At 43.8% G+C, this 22,477-nt stretch overlaps 1 protein-coding gene and 1 long non-coding RNA gene across 2 annotated transcripts in view; one reads left to right on the forward strand and one right to left on the reverse strand.

The window, feature by feature from the left end:
- Positions 1-22,477, reverse strand: part of TNFAIP8L3 (TNF alpha induced protein 8 like 3) — a 44,718-nt gene that overhangs the window by 3,302 nt on the left and 18,939 nt on the right. The gene's annotated exons all lie outside the window — the stretch shown is intronic.
- LOC135280581 (uncharacterized) lies at positions 3,831-15,710 on the forward strand. Its single transcript, XR_010347464.1, has 2 exons — positions 3,831-4,253; positions 12,103-15,710. It is a non-coding gene; the product is annotated as an uncharacterized LOC135280581 (long non-coding RNA).

Below are 22,477 nucleotides of genomic sequence, written 5' to 3' on the forward strand. Positions count from 1 at the left end.
ATGAAAGCTTTCTTGGCAGAGAAATCTGCTGAGATGTTGTGGTTGAAATAATACATGAAGTATCAGAGACAAGAAAAAAGATATAGTGACAAGCAGTATATGAACCTTCAGAGTTACACTCTGGTCATTGGGAGGCACTGTTGTTCCGTGGTAAGGCTAAGCAGATTCACAAGAATGCATCTATTTTGCCTTAATCTGTAGTATCAATGCCTTACCCTTTTGTTATCAATTTGCAAAATTATAGAATACGACTTTTATAAAATGTTGGTGCCTCAGGGTATCCAGCTCCTGACAGATAAAAATATCTGAGCTATTTACTCTATATTTAGCAAACAAATTTTGTATTTTTTGTCTTTTACTCCTATCTGCACATTTCACTCAGCAGAGCACCCAAACACATGGCTACTGCTGGGCTTTATCTCATGAACTTCTGTGATTCTTCAAGATTAATTTGACCTTCCTCTGTTCTTCACATTAATGTTGGCTTCTAACTGATCCTCTGTGGACAAAACAAAGGAAATATGGATATGAAATAACTGTCCAGGTTGATACTGGGGCAGCAAAGCCTCTGCTGGATCAAAGGCACTTTGCCACTGCAGCCAGGTGGTGAAGAGGGTGTGTGTCTGGGGGGGACAGCCAGTGAGCTCTGAGGGATGGCACAGTGGCCTCTTTGTTCCCAGACACCTTCCTTGCCTTTCCCTGACATCTCCCTCAGCCTGTGCTCCTGCAGAGGAGGTGCCTCGTGTCCCTGCCAGCTGGGGACCTCGCTCTGCTCACCAGGACACCAGAGCCTTGGCTGCTCCCAGGGGATGGAGGTAACCACGTCCTTCACCAGCTGCTGGGAAATCAAACCACTAAGAGATGAAAAATGACAATACAAATCAAATCTTCAAGTACTTATTCAATTGTGGGGCCTGAGTGAGTCTTTAAGCTGATGAGGTGAGGTCCAAGGCCCTTTCCAGCCTTCAGCACACGAGTGTTGTCACTTCCCTGTGCTCCTTACACCCTCACGCCAGGAAAAAGGGGTGCTGGCTGCCAGTGCTCTCTTGGAGTAACACTGAATTTAAAGTCCTCTTTTTAATTCTGATTTTCAAGTTGGCTGGAATATTAAAGTTGTCATCTTTGTGTGCCACAGCTGTACCGCTGAGCAATGTTAAAGAGTAACATTTAATTTCAACTGAACCACCACCTGGAAAAAATAATTCAATGTGCTTAAAAGAATTGCCTGTCATTTGGAGAGAAAATTGTGGGGCTGAGCTGCTGTCTGGAGGAAATAGGAAAAACTGTGATTTAATCTAGAAATGATAAAACCAGGATGAAAGCATTCTTTCACTTAGCAGTACGTGGGCATATAAATAGTATCCGTGATGAGTAATTATGTGCATTTGACACACTGAAATGGGAGATTGTTAGTGTCTGTTTCTGTAGTGAGTGCTTGCTATTAATCAACTGGAGACTGTTGATCAGCACCTGGTTTGATCAAAAACTGCAAATAATTGCAGTGGATTTTTAGGATATTAATTTTACTGAAGTTCACGACACTTCAGCCTCATGTCGCTTTGCCCAGGTGAGAGCCCAGCTGAGTCCTTTGTGCCTGGCCCTGCTGCAGGGACAGCTCTGCAGAGCTGCTGCAGCTCTGTGCTGGAAGCAAAGCCAGCAGCTGGGTGAGTGAAACATCCCATCCCACACCAGCAGAGCCACCAGCACCTTAAATACAGACACATGCAGCTTCCCTCCCTCCTGTGTGATCTCTGAGACAAAGCTGGATTTTAAATTAGCACATAAAAGCTTGCAATGAACTTTTCAGAAGGGGAGTGTCTGGCACAGAAAATAAAGTGTGATGTATGTTTGTGCGCCCCAAGTTCTGTCTCTTATCCACAAAACTGGGCAGTGTGACCTTCAAGCATGGGTCTCTTTCCCGGGACACCCCTGGGTCTGGTAGCTCAGACAATGATACCAGAGCTCCCAGTGAAAGGTGCAGGCTGTGAAAAGCACAGCACAGCTGGAAACCATCAGGCCAAGTTTAACTCAAGGCTGGAATGCTTTTCCACAGTGAGTCCCAAGTGTGGGATCTACTACTTAATAGCACGAGACTGAGCTCCTCTTCATCTTTCTAAAAGTAAAATAAAGAAATGTATTATTGCACTGCTGCTGTGGCTCCCTCCCCACTTTGTGCTCCTGCCTCTCCATCCCATCCTCCCATGGCATCTGCAGCCCCCAGGCACGCCAGCCCTCAGAAACCAGGCAGACCCAAATCCCCTGGGCACGCTCCTTCCCCTGGCTCCCTCCATGGCCCGTGCTGCTCTCTGTGCTGCAGGAGCTGGCAGTGGCTTTCACCACCGGGGCTGCCATGGGCTTTATCCCACTCAGCCCTGCCAGGCAGAAGAGGTTCCAGAGGGCACAGGCAGAGCCTGCTGGGGCACAGATTGTTGTGCACGGTGGTGTCTGTTGAATACAGAAGCTGCCAGGGTCCCTGCAGCAGGTCAGGAGCTGCTGCCAAGCTCCGGAGGAGGTGAAGGGCAGCACCCACCTGCCGCAGAGCTGCGTGCCAGGGCCCTGGCATGGGCACTCTGCAGAGCCCTGGCATGGCCTGCAGTGCCCAGCTCCTGCTGCAGCCAGCCCGTGTGTTGTGTGTGGGATGAAGGGGAGAAGGCAGCCAGCAGCCCACTTGTGATCCAGACAGCGGCGTGGGGGCTGCTCACAGAGGGCTGGGCTCGGCTTTGCTTTGGTTCTGGGTGTGCGCAGCTTTGCAGCAGCATCTGCTGGAGAGGGAGAGAAGCTGTTTGGATTGATTGTTTGGATTCCTGCCTCCAGAATCACACTGTGCTCAGACACCCAGGTGACGCCTTGCCTTTCAAAGATCACAAGTGGTTAGCCACATGATTACATTCAGGCTTTCGTGGGGACAGCATGTTTACCGTGGCAGCCTTTTCTTACTGCAGCACATTGCTCACTACACAAAATACATCTTCACCTCCTACATACAGCAATTCTATTTTCTGCTTTCTTTCATACAGCAAAACAAATCAGCAACGACATTATAGATGCTATTAGCTTTCAGGAACATTTCACCAAGGCTAAAAATGAAAAACCACCCTCCAAGCATACTGCTTTGTTGGGTAGTGATTAGCTTCCATTATAGAAAATCTGACATCTTAGTTTTTACTAAAGAAAGGGCCAGTTCTGCTTCAGATCTGCTCTCACCTTCTCTCTGTCATCTAGAGAGCTGTGTATGATAAAAGCTGTTTAAAAAGCTCCTTGTGGTGGGATTGATCCTGCAGCAATCTCCCATCCTTCAGGAAGTGCAGCTCTCCAGCCCTGTTTCCCCTGCTGTGGTGCCCATGGAGGGGTGCCCAGCTGTGGGCAGGAGGATGGGGAGAGGGTTACCAGGACACCACTCCCCACCAGTGACCACCCAGCTCCTGGCATGCAGTGCTGAACACGACAAAGATGTCTCACATCCACCAAACTTAATAACATGATTGCTTAATAACAGAGTTGCTTAATAACAGAAGTGCAGAAAAAGTTTGGCAACTCCAGAGAGCGGATGTAAGAGTTTTATATTTTAGGAGATTTTGAGACTAACATGCAAGAACATCTGTAATATTCTCCAAACATTTTGATTGCAGATGGCTGTACCAAGTACAAAATGGTCAGAACTAAATGCTCAGCAATACTATTTTTATGTAAATCTGCATTCAGCTGCTCTGTACAAAACACATGGCAAATCCACTCAACCAGAAGATGCTCCCACTATGGTGAGGAGGGAGAATGGTCAACATTTGCTGGGAGCAATTATGAGGATATGGAAACCAGCCTCCTGAACAATGAATCCATTTCCCCCAGAGTCAGCCACTTAGTCAAAGCCATGACACCATTTTGCAGCCAGGATATTTTCTCCCCTGGCTAATGGCTGAAAGCTGAGTTGAAGGAACTCTGGAGGGAACGTGGCTTCACCACAGAAATGGAGAGAAGAGGGTTTCTGTGGAGCTTGTCCAGTGTATTTTTGATTGTATCAAAATTTCACCTGACACTGGGAGCTGTTACCCCAGTGCCTGCTGCAGCTCGTCCTGGTAATCACTGACCTCAGCCATTGGCTTCACCTGCTCCAAGTGAGACACATGTGGAGATTTGCCTGATTTTCCACTGCACTGGGTGTGACCCCAGCTCAAAGCAGTCAGGGTGGTTGTGCTTTCCAGCCAAGGAGTGCACGTGGTGGAGCTACTGAGCAGGCTTGAGAGCATCCTGGAGAGGTGAGTTGAGCTGTTTTAAATTAAAGGTCTGAGCTAAAAGAAGAGGCTGCAGGTCTGAAGAGGGTTCCTGCAGCTTGGCAGGAATGGGAGGTGATGGGAACCAGAAAGGTTCCCTGCATCTGTGCTCCAGCTGTACTGGAAGTGTGCAAAGGGCTGAATCTGAACTGAACAAGATAGAAATGTGTAAGAAAGTAAAGATGATGAAGAGGCTGAAATATTTTTAATACTCCTGAATCTTCACTTTTAAAATGCAACTTCTGCAGCAAAAGACAGGCTTCAAGGAGTCAGCAGTGCTGCTGGAAACGTGGGCATCCCTCCAGCTGCTAGCATTTGCTCAGGCTTGGGGGAGATGGACAAGCCAAGGGCCAGGCACACTGTCAGAGTCTGTACAGTGTGAGGTGGCTGGGTTGTGAAAGCTGCAGAAATGTGCTGTTTTGGTGACTTGTGTGACCCAGTTTGAATGCATCTGTGTACTTTAACTTAGTGATATACCTGCCCCTGAGCCTGGAGAGTCTGGGAATGGCAAGGAGGCAGCTGGATTGTAAAACTCTTGCAGTGGATATCTGAATGGTTAATCCAGTGCTGCTGCTGGTGTTGATAATTTACTGTTTCTTTATAACCAAAATATTTTCCTGTATGGGCTCCTTTTCTTGACATAAATACAAAAATATCTAGTTTCTTAATTTCCACCATTCAGGCAGAATGTTAAGAGGAAATGAGCTGCAAATGTGTGTGTTTTATTTATCCATCAAGTCTTACCTGCATGTTATAGGATTGATTAGAAATGTGAACAGCAGGACTTGGGATTTCAATGTAGCTCTAAAAGCAGGAAGGAAAAAAAGTCCACTGAAGCCACTTGTAGTGAAGTGTTTTAGTCCTGAGCAGCCCAGGCACGAGCTCTGAGTGTGTGTATTACTCTTGGACAGCCACAGCATCACTGCAGAAGAAACATTCAGTGTTTCCAGTAACTTTAAGCCAAGAAATCCAATAGAGCAGATGGAATACATCAGCTTTCAGGGAGGGCCAGTTTAAACACGTGTAAGCACCAGGGGCCCAGTGCTCAAACTTTAACACTTCTAAATTGTTACTGTGAGCATAAAAGGGTTGCTCATATCCGCAGTGGAACAGGAGATTACAGACTGATAATTATATGATCCTGGGAGAATGTACCAGTACCCAAACGTCTGAAAGCAGAACTTGGACATGATGGAAAGGGCAGCAGCAGCCCTGTACAGAGGAAATATGACTGAATGGAAAAAAAGACCATTTTTCCTTTCAGTGCTTTAGATGAGCAGTAACTACGCCACAAAAACAGCCCAGTCTGGGAACCTGGGCACTGGAGATTCCAGTGGACAGTCTTATTTCTGCTGCTGGTTTGTATCTGGCATTTACTTTTCTAGTACTCTCTTGCTACATATTGGAGCTGCCTTTCAATGCCTGGAGGAGGTGGTGGAAGGCTGGGGGGCCCCTTCTGTAAAGAGAAGAGAAGTGAGAGTGAGTGGACAGGCTGTTGTCCTGTGGGTAATGCCTCCAGGAGCCTGTCCAGGGGAGAAGAGCTCAGCTGCAGCTTCCACCAGCTCTGATGGAGTTGCCAAAAAAGGGTCTGGCTGAGTTTTGCTCCTGCTGCCCCTGGTAGCTGGCTGGGAACTGAGCTGCACTGCTTGCTGCTCTCCTGGGTCTGGAAGCAGTAGCTGGCAAGTGGTGTGTGGTGACAGCACTGTCCCAGACCTGAGCCAGGCTCACGGGATGGAAACCCTCCCAGGCACTCCCTGGAATATATGGCACAGCTGGCAGCAGGCTGGGATTGTGTATGGCTGCTGTTTGACATTACAAATGAGACATTGTGCTTGGTCATATCCTGCAAACTCACATCCAGCCTTGGGAGAGGAAACCACTCCCTGCCAGAGGGGCTGTGAGGATCATCTCTGCCCCTGTGTCCCACAAAGGGCTGGACCAGGCAGCAGCTGCTTTGGTCAGGGCCCAGCCCTGCTCCATCTGGGCACAGGAAAGCAGCAGACACCTCTCTGAAAGTGGCCATTACTAAAGCTTTTCATTTTATTAATCTGATAATGTAAATCAGAACCAAAGCCTAAACCAGGCTCAGGGAATGGTGTCTTTGTAGGGTGACTTTCAAGAGTACATTTTCACAGGAGGAAGCTCTGCCAAGGCAGCAAACACACCTGGTTAGGTCCTGGCAGCTGGCAGTGACTGATGCAGAGTTCACAGAGCAGCCTGAGGTACCCCCAAGGTGTGAGCAAGGCTTTGCTCTCAAGTGAACTGCTCAGGAGTTAAAGTCTGTCTGCCAGGAGTGATAGTAAAATACCAGGCTGTTTGGGTTTCTGAGCTTTGCTATACAACTAAAAGAGGTTTGGATAAACTGACCACTGTATTTTATAAACAGATTTAAAGTCTTTTGATGTCAGTTTATGTTCATGTCAAAATACAGTGCAAAGAGTGAGCAGCCCTGTCCCAGAAAAAGCTTGTTTAGCTCTGCCTGACACTGCCAGACAAAAAGGTTCCCCACTGACAGCAGAGTTTTGACAAGAGGAGATTGGTTACCACCCCTTGCAACAACCTATGGATCTTGCTCTTCTTTTGAGACAGGTGTTTATGACTATATTAATGTTGGTTTTTTAAAATTCTAGTTTTACTCTAAAAGACTTCTTTTGACCAAACACTACAGCCAGATCTTATTTAAGCATGGGTAGCTCACCAACCCTAGCAGTCCATGCCTTGGTGGCCCTCGGGGACATCTTTAATTGGTCAGGAGTTTTTGGCCTTCAAACTGTCTGTGAAGTGTTTTTTCCCCAATACAGGCTCTCCAGAAAATCTTGGGCAGGAACTATTGGAGAATTTAACTTCAGTCTCTGAAACATTTTGTGTTTCATGTCCTTTGCCTTTCCCACGATTACCACATTTATTACACTGTCCTTTCTAGAAGACACAGCAGGGAAAAAAAGAAGCTATCATGGGGGCTGTGTGGCAAAAATACCCAATTAGTTAAATAATTATTATCTCTATAGGAAAATTATGCTTGTTTTAATGTCTGGCCATGTAATTTTCACAACAGGATTGTAATGAGTTCTTTGATATGTGCTAAGGGGCTGTTTATTGCTTAGAAGGGACAGAGGCTCTTGGGGAATATCAGGCATATAGTGAATGATAAACAATTATCTTGTTAAGGAATGAAGGTTTGTAGGCTTCTTTGAAAGGATTCAGCCATCATGTTCTTCCACACTAAGGTAACAATTATCCAGGAAAGAAAGGATTTTCTTGTTTGTCACAGAGACTTAAAAGCCACGTGAAACCTTTGAAGATCTTGCAGCTGTCCTGTTTTATCCAGATGCAATTGTGGTAGCAGCTTCTCTCTGTCAACGATCTGTAGAACCTGCTTGCAGTGGTTCCAGACTGGCAGATTTGTTCTGAACAAGAACTTGAAAAGCTGTTTGAACATTGTGACACTTGCACAGGTCTTGGGGGCTTTCGGTCCAGTTTCATGAACGACTGGAATCCTTGATGAGGGTGTGTGTGGTTTTCATGTATTCCTTTATCCTCTCCTCTGGCAGGGTGAGGGAGAGAGGAAGGCTGTGGAGGCATCTGTGCTTTTGTGGGCTTGGTGCTTGGCAGTTAGCACAGGCACCACTCCTGGTTAAGGGGAGGGTCAGATTCCCCGGGCTGCTGCAGCTCAAATGCTTTCTATTCCTTCCAAAGGAGTCTCTTTAGCATGCAGGAGCTGGTTGTTCCCAGTAGGAACAAAATAATATGCTGTTAGTAAAGCAAGGCCCATCAATATCAGCCCTAAATATTAAACAAGGCCTCTGTGCAATCTGGGTGCTTTAAATAGTTAAAGTGCAGCTATGAAACAAGCCACTGGGTACTGCTTCACCAACTGCTATTTTTTTCCCCACCCATTTCTCATCCTCTCAGGAAGAAAATGTTGAGGGTTTATTTTTGTGCCTTCAAATTGCTTGCTGTTGCACTAAACTGCTCTTTCTCCGGAGATAAAACATCCTTGCCTTTTACACAGAATAATTCTATTTTTGACTCTAATATATTAAGAATGGCATGAAAAATAACCATGTCTATGCTCTAGGGATGTACAAAATTCCACGAGAAAGCAGGCAATTGGGACCCCCAGGGTAGCTGGTCTGAAGATGCTGTGAAACTGAGATGCCATTTCTCTGTACCTTAACTGAAAGAACGTGGGAAGTATTTCTGCTAAACCAGGTCAAGGTGAACCAACTCCAAAGAACCCAGGCCAGGATGCAGCTGCAGCAGGTGTCCAGCTGCTGCTGACCAAGAGGCTGTGTGAGCTGAGCCACGTCCAGAGGGGGAGGATGGGGCAGCAGCTCCATCCCTGCAGGGCCACCCCGGACACGGATGCTCCAGGCTGTGGGACAAGGCAGGCTGCACAACTGCAATCCACTCTGCTTGTGTGGCTCTTCTCTTGGGTTTTAAAAACAGGCAAAAGCCCTGACAGCAGCACTGTGTCTGCTCTGCTTGCAGTGCTTCAAGCAGTGGCCCAGTGGGAGCTGGCTGGGCTGGGTCACACCTGAGAGGGTCTGTGGAAATGGGAAGAGGCCAGGGGAGTGCAGGGGAAAGACAGGCTGCTGAAGCTTGATAGGAGTTAATGGCATCTGTGCATCTGGCAAAAGAGGGAGGTACTTTTTTATGGACACTGTGTGCTAATGTTTTCCTGATTTGGTATTTGGTTGCTTGACCACTTGGTTTTGAATTAAGAAGGTGATGGATGGAAGGGGAATAAACCAATGCCAGATATCAGGTGCAGCTGGAAAAACATACTGTTGGTCCCTAAAAAAAAAGGCCAGAGGAGCTGTTAATTTCCACATTTAATTCCAACCATGCTTCCAAACTCTGTTTATACCAGAGAACAAAGCCAAACAAGGGGAGGGTGAAGAGGACAATAATGGCAAGAAATGTCTGACAGCATTTCACTTTCCTAAGTCAGGAGCAGACACTGTAGACTGATCACAACATGTTTAAAACTATTAAGGAAAGAAGGTTTCCTTAACCTTTGCATAGGCTATTTATTGTCTAATTTTCATTCACTGCATATGTGTTTTGGGGGAGTTGATTAAAAAAAAATATTTTGAAGCTGCTGATTAGTGCTCACAGCTCTGGAAGATGAGGGCTCCCATTTGGAGCTGCTGTTTGACAGTGCACAGAGAGGCACAGCTGTGGCTGTCTTACAGCTGGGAGGGTAGCACTGTGATGTGAGTGTCACTAAGGAAAAAAAAGACATCAAACCTGCTCCAACATGAGAGCCTGGTATGGGCATAAGGTAGCTTCAAGTGAGGCTTATTCTATGATGGACTGATGTTCCTTAACTGATGAAACAAAAAAGAACCTAAAAAAACCCAAACCCCAACCCTCTCCTCAATATAAAAAACTCAACCCTTAACCAAACAGAAAATCCCACTCAAAACCCCAACCCAGAACTACTCCTAGAAGAGGCTCTGCAGATGTGTGTGTCTATTACAAAAGCAAGAGTTTTCTGAACCCTCCCCTCAGTGATATTGTCTGTGTCACAGAATCATTGCTTACAAGGTATGTGGGTGCACTTGTCTCTGTATTTATAACAGTTTTCACTCCCTCCATGAATGCAGAGGCCTGGAGTTGTAAAGGCATCTAATTTATCACTGACTGCAGTCCAAAATTTTAGCTCCTATTCTGAGAATGTGCAGGAGGTAAAAAAGGACTTAAACAGATTTGGAAGAGTTGATGCAACTTGTGAAGTCCTTTGGGGTAAAGAAGACGCTCTGGATTAATTCCTGGCTCCCACTGCAAGGACTGTCCTCAAGCCTTGCAGAGCATCCCCTGCTCCCTGTGCCCCAGTGTCCACTGCAGGGTGGGACAGCAGCATTTCTGAGCCAGGTGTTGAACTGTTGCACTTTCAGCAGGTTTCAGGTGCAGACCTGAGCTCCAACGTGGCAGTGAGGCTTTCTCTGCTGCCTGAAGCAGTTTTGCTCCATCCAGCCCCAATTAATTGTTGATTGTGCTGCAGCTTTATGAGCCCAGCACAATACCAGATGGGAATGTTGCTTATGCAAGTTCATGAAAGACCTAAGGGTACCCTTCCTTTCTGAGCAAGAGCTGCTGATAATATCAGTTTCTGAATGATGCCTGCTCTGGTTTCTTTTAACTCATTTGAAGTTTTTGGGCTTTCTTTAACAATTTCCTCACAGACTTCTAACAGACAATCTCACTGTGGCCCTGCTGAAACAAACCCTGCTTGCTGTTTGGTTACAACCACCAGGATTGATATTGCAGAATCCACCTACAGCGAGTTAGTTCAGTGGTATAGTTATAAATGAACTAGTGGTGTTAAAAGTTTAAGAGAAAATTTATTCTTAAATATCATCAGCTTCTCCTTGCTGACAAGCAAATGAGTAAATTCCTTTTCCTTGTAGTTTAGGCATTTCCCCCCTCCAACAGAGAGAAGATTAAGCCTTTGCTATACTGAAACAGCTGCCCACAAATGAGCACTGGAGCTCTGCACACCTTTACAAGAAAATCTGACCTCAACATGTCAATATCCTCAGTGCAGGGTGAAACCAATGCCTTGTTTTCTGTCTGAAGGTTCTAGAAAAGTACTTGTTAAGAGCAAAGCTGAAACTGAAAGGACAGAAGATGTGACTACTTAGAAGAAGAATTTGCTGTTTAGTGTTGTTCCCCAAAGAGGGCAACAAAACCAGAAGTCTCCATTTACATATTATTTTGAACAATGCTTTACTGTTTGCCTGGTTATTCAAAGGAAAAGGAAAGACATTTTTATGGTTGCAGAACTTTAGGCTGTGTAGAATTCTTGAGTAACTTTATTTTCCCTTTTTTGTTTCTTCTTCCCCCTGTCCCTAGAGGATTAGTTGCTGGGGAGATGGCCAACCCAGATTCTAAGTGGAAAACTCCTGAACAAAGGAAAAATTAATGCTGGTCAATGCAGCTGGGATTCATCACACTCTCCATCTCTTACAAGTTTTTGTGCATCTGATTGGGGATTTATTGGTAGGAACACGTTGCCTTATGCCTCAGATGTGATCTATAACCTTGTTTTCCTTAAAAATGAAGTCTGATTTGGACTTTAATATATCCTTTGTGTGATCTGCTCTGCACTGCTTGTCTACAGTGGCAGGTCAAGATGCACAAAACACTAGGAATGAATAAGTGATGAATTCCATCCCTGTGGAAAAAAGGACACAGGTTAATATATCTATCTATTCCACTTGAACCAGACCACCTGCTGGATTCTCCACACTTGTCCTTGGCAATCCTGCCACAAGGAATGACCACTGTGAAAAACTTAGTCTAGCCTAATGAAAGCTGAGCCTTACACTACAAGCAAAAGATAATTTCCTTTGGAAGGACAGAAAACCTGGAAAGGTAGAACTGCAGGTCAATTCTGTTCCTCCTTGGATCAAAATCTGAATATTATCTGCCAAAACTTATCATGTCTTATTGTCTTACACCAATGAAAGAAAAAATTCTGTGTTTATACCAGGAAAAAAAAAAAAAGAGGAGAAACCTGACAACTGGTGATGGTTTCCTTGTTATGGGTTTAAAGTAAACTGCTAAGCATGGTATCAGTATCTTCACAGTGAGGTAAGTGACCCACGCAGCATAAACAACACCTGACAGTCAGAGCTCCTGCAGAGGATAAACACTAATGAAGATAATCTGGTTTTGTGCTTTTACCTTGTTCATGCATGCCAGGAGGGAAATACTGGTAACAGGGATGCTTTTGCTGTCATCAGTCTCTAATAACACTGTAACAGCAGTGGCTGTAACCACCCATGGTGCTGAAGTTCACTCGGAGTACAATTCTTTATTTCAGGAAAGCAGAAATGGGGAAGATGCTGGAAAAGTGCTGAAATGGTCAAGACAGTTCTTAGAAGGTCTGTTTCATTATTGTGAGGCATGTGAGTGACAGCAATGTGTTGTGTGGGGGTTTATATATATATGTGTGTGTGTGTATATATATCTGTATGTATGCACATGTATTATCCTCATTACATAACACTGCAGCTCCAAGGAGTCAGGACTGAATTTGCATAGGAAAAAGCCAAAACCCACTGCCTTTGCATTACCTAGAGAAAAGCCCGACAGGACAAGCCTCAACAACAAACACAGACAATGTGCCATCCCTGATGGTTCCAGTTCTGTGAAATCTCTGAGCACACAGGCACTGGGCTGGTTTGTGGTGATGCCCACACGTGCACAGAGAGCACCCAGCAGCGATGCAGAGTGGAGCCTCTGAGCGCAGCAGTGACACTGGAGAGGCTCCACAAGAGCTGACCCTGGCCCAGGCTGGTGCTCAGAGAAAGCCCTGCAGCTCAGCCCACTCGCTGCTATCAGCTGGCTGCTCCAGCAGAGCTGCTGCTGAGGGAACAGCAGAGCCCCACGGCCCTGAGGAGCGCTGGGCTCACAAGCAGCAGCTCATGCCACCCCAACAACTGACCCTTCTGAAGGGACTCTGGTCAATGCAGCCCCTTCTTGATCTTGAGCATGGATTTTTAGTGTCTGTGGTACCTGCTGAAGAAGCAGAGGCACTGGCCTCTTACTTCTCCTTCTGGAGCCATTTTAAGCATAGGCAGCTTCTTGAGGCTGACCAAGAAAGCTTCCAAAGGTGAGTTTAGATCCACGTTATCTTTCCTGGGATTGACAAGGTATTCAAAGACTGAACACCAGCAGCAACCTGAGGGAAAATACTGCTTACTTTCCTCTTGCTCTTTGTAGGACTTGGTAAATCCTTCTTTCCTAGAGAATTAATCTTGCCTTTCTTAGTCCTGCTGAGGACACAGGGCTCAGTGCTCTTTCTGCCTGAAGAACTGTGACAAAATCCAAATTCTTGCTCTGCTCTCATCAGTCCTGTAGGAACAAATCAGATTTTGCCCGATCCTATGTTTCCCATTCAACTTCTTATACAACAAAGGAAAGTGTTAATTCCTTTCATGAAGGGGGGTTTGAGCAGTTCTGGCACGTCCTGCTGCAGATGGGCAATCCCCAGAGAGGACTTTGTCAGGCAGGGATGGGCCAGATTGCTTGGAGCCCAGTTCTCATAACTGGCCCAGCTCCCTTTAGTGAGGGGTCTAGCAACCCCCATCACACACTTGGCCAGAGAAATAAGATTCCCATGCTCCTGCTTTTGTAGGGTTTGGATTTTCCTGCAACAAGGTCTATCTGTAGTTCCTGCTGGTGCTTCAGCCGTTGCCATAGCATAACCCAGGGACATTCACATGGAAGTACACAAGAAATGAGCAGAAAGCAGAGCCTTTGATCAAATGAGACATTTCTATGCTTTTAAATGGAGATAGGAGCCTTATAAAGGAATGACTGGATATGTGTAATTCATTACTATTATTTCATAACCACAATAATCTTGAGATTCCTATGGGTTTGCACCAAAAAGCCTAGAGAGTGATAATCCAGTGTTTGAGCTCTGAATACAGGTATTGCTCACAGGGAATAAACTCCTGGCAGGAACACTTCAATAAACTCTATCATCAAGCTGAATGATACTTTAAAATAATTGTTTAACTTTTACTAACAGCCATTATTACTTTAATGAAGTTTCCCAGGATGCTTTAAACCAAGAGAGAATGTTTGCAGTCCTGTGCATAGAGACACCACACATTACATATTCAACAGGAAAGGTCTGGCAGAGGAGCCCTTTTGTTTATTCTTATTTCCTTTTAACCAATGCTAAACTGAGCTCCTAGTCTCATGCTGTTAAGCCCCACACTTCAGTATAGCTGAAGCTTCCCTTGGCAAATAACTGAGCAGCAATTTAACCCAGTGAGCCTCACCTTAGTGAGCTGGATTTGCTGCCAAAGAGAGCTGGCCTGCTTTTCTTTTTTAGGTTTTTTTTTCCCCCCCTTTCCCCCACCCAAGTCTATTCAAATAGTTTCTTTTGCAGCAATCTGTTCTCTTCCTCTGGGCCTGATGCTGTTGCTGAGGTCCCCTTGGCATGGAGCTCTTCAGCTTCTGCTCATCTGCATTTCTTCAGCCCCTGCCAGCCTTGGTCCCTCCCTCCCCACTGGTCTCTCAGGGCTTGTTCCAGGAGCAGCTGTCTGTCCTTCCTCCATGCCTAAAGCCAGAAGGTGCTTTGCCACGTGCCACTTTTCAGTATTTTCTCCCCAAATACTCCCATGCTTACAGAGAAAGCACACGCAGCAGCTTTAGCTTTTTGGCTGCGTAACAACCAATGCAAAACACGTCTGCGATAAAATTGCATTTTCTCATGGTAAATGGGCTCCCCAGTGAACCTCTCAGACTCCCCACTGTCTGAGCTCTCATTAAGTCCAGCCCAGTGGTGGTAGGGTAATGTTGCTTCAGTGGACATTTATTTGACTTTAATATACACCAAATTGCTTGTGGAAAGCTTTTGTCAAAAAGTAAAACTCCAGATCCCAGAACTCTGTCTCTTATCTAGTGAGAGATTGCCTATAAATCCAAGTAGCATGTTGGAGATTGCAAAATCTCTGACAAATGGAGAGTGGGGTAAAAATAAGAAAGTCAGCTGTCATTGTGTGTGTTCTGGTCCCATGTTCATGCTCGTGGCTGGCTGATGCAATTTCTTCTTGGAACTCACACAAAGGATCCATCCCAAGACAGCAGCTGAAGAAGGATTTGTATCCAGTGACTTTTGGTTCAGTGAGACCATTAATGCTCTGAACACAAGTCTATAAATGTGATGATATGCCACGGTTTATTCAGGGCAGCTCTGAGTTTCTTAATCAAGATGGTTATAATAATGATACTGCTTTGGAAACTGGTCAAATGGAACCTGATAAATCTCCTTAACAATCTGATGGGTATGGTTTGTAAAATTCTAGAGATGCTTGACAACTGCACAGCAGTCTGCATTGTCCCAGAATAAAACTTGGTCCAACACTATAAAAAGAATGTAGCATATTTCAATATTCTAAAAGTGTACACTTGGATGTCTTAGTTTGGCCATTCCTGTAATGGCCTCTTCTAATACAATTTAATTGCTTTCTTATTTTACATTTACCCATACAAGTTCTTTATTTTACAATCAATGAAACTATATGCATTTGGAGGCAGCTTTTTTCCTTCATTTTCTTTTCAAAGAGAAATTTACAAAAATTTAAATATATGGCCAAGATGTTGTAGTAAGAAAAAGTTATCTGCTCAGATAAGCTATAGAAAACCAAATGTTTAAAGAAAATACTTGCCTTTTTTATTCACAAAGGTGAAGAAAATACTGTCTTGTGGAGGAATATTTGCTGTATGGGGATTTGCCTCTGAAATAGCTGGGGATCTCAAAGGTTGCATATGAACAAGATTTAGGACTCCATTCTACTTCCCTTTGCATAGATAAGAATTATTTTGCTATATTGAGAGTTTCATGAAAGAAAGTCTTTGCTGATGTAAGTGATAATGGCCTAAAGTGGCCAAATAAAATGATGATGTCACATATGATGACACAGAGCTTTCTTTTTCCATGATGTACTTAGGTTTGACTCAACCACTTCTCATCCAAAACTGACTTAATCTCCAGCAGGTCCTCCTTCCTAATTCCTTTAGAGGGAACTCACTCTTTAAAGGGGACATATCCCAATCAACCATTATATATTTTTGGGTGCACTTCACCATCTTTCTCAGAATGCATTTTGGTACAAGGTATTTGGTGTTATTGTTCTGATTTCCCACAGCTACCAGAGCATAACCCTGCATTGCACAGTGGCTCCAGTCTGAATTAATGTCTTGAATTTAAAAAGTATGTGTCTCATACTAAGGCTGTCACCCTCCTCACTGGGGACTGAATCAGCAAATAAGACAAGGACTATTTTCTGGTTTCTTTTAGTCATGTTTATTTTTCACTCAGACAATTTCTCAGAGAACAAGCTGAAATCTTACTGTGTCTGCTCTTTCCTCATTTTTTTCCCTCACCACAAAATAATAGAAATCATCTGGAATATTGGGATATAAATTATTTATGTCAACGGCTACATTTAGGAGTGACTTTTAATGGTATTATCTTTGCTTCAGAAGTGAAGAGACCACAGGCACAGGTCAGTAAAGCAGTAAAGGAAAAAACAGCTTCAGAGACAGGAATGGAGAAATGTGTGCAGTGGATGCTTTAAAGCCCCTGGAGTTTTGGAGTGTAATAGGCTTATTCCACCAAACTGTAATGATTTGTAAGGTCTCTGAAACTCTTAATTCTGTGTCATTTCTTGGCTGTCATTTTTATCACATAGGCTAATTACTGTATTTTGGTTAAATATGGGCAACTATAATCACCCTCTTTTCTTCCAGTCCTGCTTGTGCAATCTTTCTTTGTCAAGCAAGGAAAATGGACTTTCATCTTCAAAGGTTTGCATGGGACCTTTAAAAGACTCCATGCAAAAAGTTTCCTCTGATTCCTTGCAGAGTTTGCAGGGTCACATTGCAGCACTCCCATGAATGAGCTCCAGAGAGTGAAGCTGCTGGGGCTGCTTTCCCTAATTGAGATGTGCAGAAATGAACTGAACACTGAGTGTAAGTGGAACAAAGGTCCTGTGTGGACTTTCTTGAGGCAAGTGTAGCGCGGACCTTTTTGTGTAAGTGGATCTTTTGAGGTCCTATGACAGGCTGTGAGGGCTTGGTCACACCAGCAAAGCCACCCCCACGCAAAAATATAAAACCCTTATCCCCTGAACAGCTGCCAGAAGGAGCCTTTTCTCCTCAGCCAGTCCTGAGTGAGGCACTGAAGTGGGAAGGAGTGAATGAAAAGACGTTTCGTCCCCCACTGCCAGAGAGCAGCCCTGAGAACAGAGCTTTTCAGCTGTACCCTGATTGGAATGGCTGCAGGCTCAGGGGACTCCCTGTTGCCAGCCTTGGCACCTTGCTGATTTTCAGCACTATTTGTTACTTTTTTTAAACCCAAAGCCAGTTGAAACTAATGAAAACACGCTTCCTTAACAGCCAGGGATTTCGCAGCCAAGCGCTGCTTAAACTTTGTAATGTAAATAGCTTTGTCATTTTATAGGGTATGTTCCGAGTTAAATGAGCAGACCTTACTGGGAAATTGAATTAAAAAATATTGATTTCCCCCCTTCCTCATATCTTTCCAAATATGTCCTTAATTTTTGCCTATTCTAAGGTGACCCTGTTCATGCAATCTAATGTTTAATAGCTATATTGAATAATATCCCAGAGATGAGTCACAGCATGGCTGAAATTTGCACTGAAGTCATAAAAAAACATAACCCCTGAATCAAAAATTATTTGTGGTCTTTCCTATATCCTCTGTCCCTAGGTACAGAATCAGCCTCTGAAAAGGTTTGCTTTTCTTCAAAATAAGCTAAATGCTCTGGTGTACACCAGCACAGTTCCACCTGTGCTGGCACACTGGTCCAGTTCTACACCCAGAGAGGGAGCACTCCCCTCATCAGGTTTATTTTTATTAGGTTGACTGAAGAACAATACTCACTCTGCACCTAATGAGACTTAAGACTGGACAAATATTACAGCTTTATCTACTTATGCAGTTGAGAACAGGGAAAATCACAAGTTCCAAACTGTCTCTGGCATTCATATAAGCTGGAATTCTTAAGCTATTTTGACAGAAAATGTTGGATGGCTGAAATGTTGTTGGAAGTGCATGTATTTTTTCTGAAATCCCTAGTGATTTTCTGTCAATCTCCCAGGTTTTCAGCTCTTTCTTCTTGAGTCTGCCATTTGTGTTAGCCTTGCTGCACCGATTTGGGCTGAAAAAGTGAATTGTTCCCCCATGCAGCTCAGCTCAGCCCTCCTCTTCAGACTAAGAGAGCTGACACTGACCTTGGTAATGTAGACTTGGTGTCTTTTTGTAAAAAAATCCCAAACAAAACCATAAAAAATACCCAGAAAAAAATTAAATGCATAGATATGTTACACAAATATATTTTTTTTTCAGGAAATTTTTCATTCTCAGTGACAATGCAGCACCATTAGATTTTGCAGTGCAAAGACTGCCTTTTAATCAAATCTGATCTTGCATACACTTATGTAGATCTCCCTAATGGTAATTTCATCTCTGTGACACCATAGGACTGGCAATACTAATTGTTTCAGCATGTTATTATTGTTTCAGTTGTTATTGTTACCTGCTGTCCAAAGCCTTTGTCATTTCATACAACAGCGAATGCATTTATTGTGATATCCTATTTCTAAAATATACAACAGAAAAATTATTGTTATCATAAAATGTTCTAAATGTATGAAGCATAAAGGGAACAACCCTATTTCTCATACACATTGAAGGGTTAAGTCACATACTTTGGGAGCACTGTCGCTTATTAAAAAATTATTTACGAGTTGAATTGTATCACTCCTAAATATATAAAGAGTTGGGATGGCTTCCAGCAATTACTGAAGAAGCCAGCCAAGTGATGCTTTCCAATTAAATCAGGCTGAATTGTTTGTTTTTTTCTTTTTTAACTTCTCAGTATCCTGTGTTCTTGCCTCTGTTTTTTCATGACTCAGACAATGCATTAACCTCGTGCAAGTGAAGTCTCACACGTCTCCTCTTTGCTCTCCTTTCATGTGCAGGAGGTGTCTCTGTAGGTACCCCCTACAGGAAAGGTGTCTTTCTTGTCCATGTAAGTGCTGCTGCTGGTGCTTCAGTCCTTGCTTTTATTTAGAAGCAGTTATTATACAAAGCTTCAAAGCTTTTAACTTCAGATAGCTTATTTATATTTGTAATGTTCAATCTTTGATAATGGCTGTGTTAAAAAACCTGAGTAAAGAGTGCAGCACTGACTTCCACAGCTGTGCCTGTGCAGTTCAGCTTATAGAAAGAGACAGATGAAAGTCCATGATGTCTAATTTATTGGAGAGGAAATAAAGAACAAATTAATTAAAAAGAAAAATGCTGGACCAAAAAAAAAATCACTAAGCCCTAAAGCATTCCCTTTCCTCCTTGTATTGGATGAAGCTCAGATGTTTACAGGGATGTCATGCACCACTACCCTTGTGTGGTATCACACTGGTACCAGGTCTTGATAGAGAAAAAATTCCACAATTCTCCACTGGTTTATTTCCTGGGTGAAGCACATTATAGATGTTACATCTTTATGTCTAGGCTGAGTCCTAGACTGTAGACCTGGAGGACATATCCAGACCACAGCAGCCTATGAACTCTCTCCAAGATGTCTGAGAAAAAGGTAATTATGAAAACCTAGTCAAGTCTTTATAAACCTAAATTTACTGTAAGCACTGTGAACTCAAAAAAGTTACGTAATCTGCAAAATTAAATAGAACACTGAAAACACTGCAGCAGACTATTGAGTGCTTATTCCTTGGGGTGCTTATTCCTTCCCAGAGCTGGCTACAGCCATCGTTGCTGCAGAGCTCACTTTGTTCTGTGCTGAAGAAATATGTCAGCTCCAGAGCACATAGGGCCTGCCTTTATTGCTGGGATTGGAAGTTTGCCACTCAAAGATTTAATCAGAATTTTTATTTTTCTCACCGCTCTGGAGCAGATAACAAACTCATTTGGGTATCAGGCGTATTTATTTAGCTCTGTTACAGGTTCACCTACTCACCCATGATGGTTTACAAGATTGAAGTAGAGGTTTCTCCTCGATTAGTGCTGGAAAATGAAACCAGCTTGTGCAACTTGGAAAAATGATTTAAAATGATGGAAATTATTCTTGTACGAGGAAGACAGAAATAGCCCAACACAAGTGCATTCTGCAGTTGCCAGTTGAAACAGCAGCCTATTTTGTGCTGTGCCTTTTACTGATTCATTTCTAGGGTTGTTCTCTAAAAAGAATCTACAGTTAGTGGGACTGAACTGCTGCTTTCTGTCAAGTGGAAACTGAGTGGCTGTTCCATAGCCTTTTTCCAAAAGCTTCCTTTGAAAGCTGAAACGCTGGAGCACAGAGATCTGCCAGAGCCTGCCACTGGGAATGCAGGAATGCGGTCCCTGCCCGGGGTCTGCAGGTCCTGCCAGCTCCTCCCTTTCTGCTGGGACAGCTCAGGTGCTGCAGCAGTGGCTATTGCTGCCCATGCCATGCTCAGGAGTTCCAGCCAGAGGATTTGGGAAGCCAAATCCGTTTGTCACATGTCTGCATCTCCACCAGCTTTTCCAAGAGCATCCCAGGAACAACATGCATCAGTCCTGCAGGCAGAGCAGGGCTTGACACACACTCTCCTTCCCACAGAGTGGAACTGCCCTGCCATGCAGCCCACTGTCCATCCCTTAAGGGACTGGCACTACAGACCTGTCTACTGTTTTCAATAAAGATTTCTTGGGGTTGGTTTCAGGACCCCAGGTTGGTTTCTGGGCACAGAAGTAGCGCCTATATTGATGCTGCAGCCATCTCTGTGTGGGAGACACTCAAAGGCAGCTCTTGCTGAGAATGTTTTCTGCTGACAGAATTCAGGTAGTGCGTGATGTGCCCTGGGCAGGGTTCCTGACCACGTGCAGAATATCCCTGCTTTTCTTTCACACTGCACAGCCAGAACACCAGGGGCTCCAGGGCAGTGCAGTGCTGAGGAGCAAGGCAGAAGAGAGGTGGTCTGTGAGGCATCAGCCAAAGAGCACTCACAGCACTGAGGATGAGTTTGTCTTACCAAAGCTGAGCTACTCCAACTCATGGTTAGCTTTACTCACAGACTAGTCCTATCAAAAAATGCAAACCCACTCTGCTAGGCCCAGGTAGAGCTGTCAGTCCCTCAAGTAACAACCCTTACAATCAAATGATGCATTACTTTTGGGAATTGGTAACAAAACTCCCCATCCCATTGAGTTATATGCCTCACCACATTTTTACAATTTAAAGAGTAACAAAATACTAAAATACTTATGTGCTTCAAACACCGTGGCTTCAACAGATTTCTGTGGAATGTCCACTGTGCTTCTGAAAACTGTATTCTCACAAGCCAGCAAGCTTCTGTGAATCTCTTACAAGCCATGATCCACCATGGATGGTATTTCCCTGCTAGAAATGAAGATTTTCTTAATACTGTGTTATCTGAGGGCAATAGGATACATAAAGGATCCCTGAAGAGTCCCCCAGATTGTTGAAGTCCCTAGCAATAGACATTCTTTAGGTCCTCATTGAAGTGCATCTTATGGGTATCTTTTTTATCCATGTGAATGTCACAGTCTGAGCTGGGATCAACAGGTGAAAGAGTGGGAGAAAGGGAAGTTTTATCCCACTTCCACCCCCAGTTCTGCTCAGTTCACTGATTTCATTGTGTGTTCCTGGCTGCACAGTGTATCCTCCTCTCCTGGGTCAGGCTGCATCCACCCCTGCTTTAACCTCCTTCTGCCCCTGTGACAACGGCTGGTTGTTCAGCTCATGTCCAAAATAGCACTGGGCTGCTCCAAAAATTGCCACAGCTTCTCCTCTGGGGCACAGCCAATGTGGGCTCACTCAAACTATTTATTTACAATACATCTTAAAAGCAATCTGACATCCCAATCAGTAGCAAAATGAAATAAACATTGATTTGTTACAAGATGTATGAATCTTTCTACCATCGGGGAGAGGAAGGAAAACAGAAGCTTTAAAAACAATCAGAGTAACAACTTTTGAATCCTACTCTGGAAATAGCAACACACACAAAAATAGACATATTTTTAACCTATAAAGATCTAAAACATATTTTCTATATTTTTGTAATTTGAAGGCTCTCAAAGCATAATGAACACAAATATCTTTTTGTTTGCAGTGTATATACTGCTTAATAAACCAGCATACAAAGCATTTTGGGTCTTAAAAATAACTACTAAAATGAAGGCTGTCTAACAGAGCATAGATTGAGATGGTTATTAATGCTAACACCTAGATAGTCTGTCAGAGTCTCTGCTCAGTAAGAACTGAGAAGTTCATTGCACTTGTCTTAGAAATGTCTCTCCATAACATCCATATTTGAAAAGAAATGGGAGAAGACACTGAAGCAAAATATTGTTTTCCTCTCCAAGCAGAACAAGAAAATTGCATATTATCTAAAATTGTACAAAAAAAAAGCTTTCACAGCAATCAGTTTCTGAGGTATTTAAAATTCTCTTACTTGACTTAGTTAAAAAACTATCTCACTGCTATCTCAAATTTGCTAGAAAGAGAATGACAGATCTGCCCTGAACTTCAAGTGTAAGGCACTTGTTCATTGTTCTTTCCTAATGAAATACCGAATTTTCACTCCTGTTTGGAAATCAAATGACAAGATTGTTTGACTACAACAAAGGCACTAATTAGAAAATTCCCTGG

This window comes from Passer domesticus, chromosome 14, assembly GCF_036417665.1.
Source record: "Passer domesticus isolate bPasDom1 chromosome 14, bPasDom1.hap1, whole genome shotgun sequence".
In the NCBI taxonomy this organism is placed as follows: Eukaryota; Metazoa; Chordata; class Aves; order Passeriformes; family Passeridae; genus Passer; species Passer domesticus.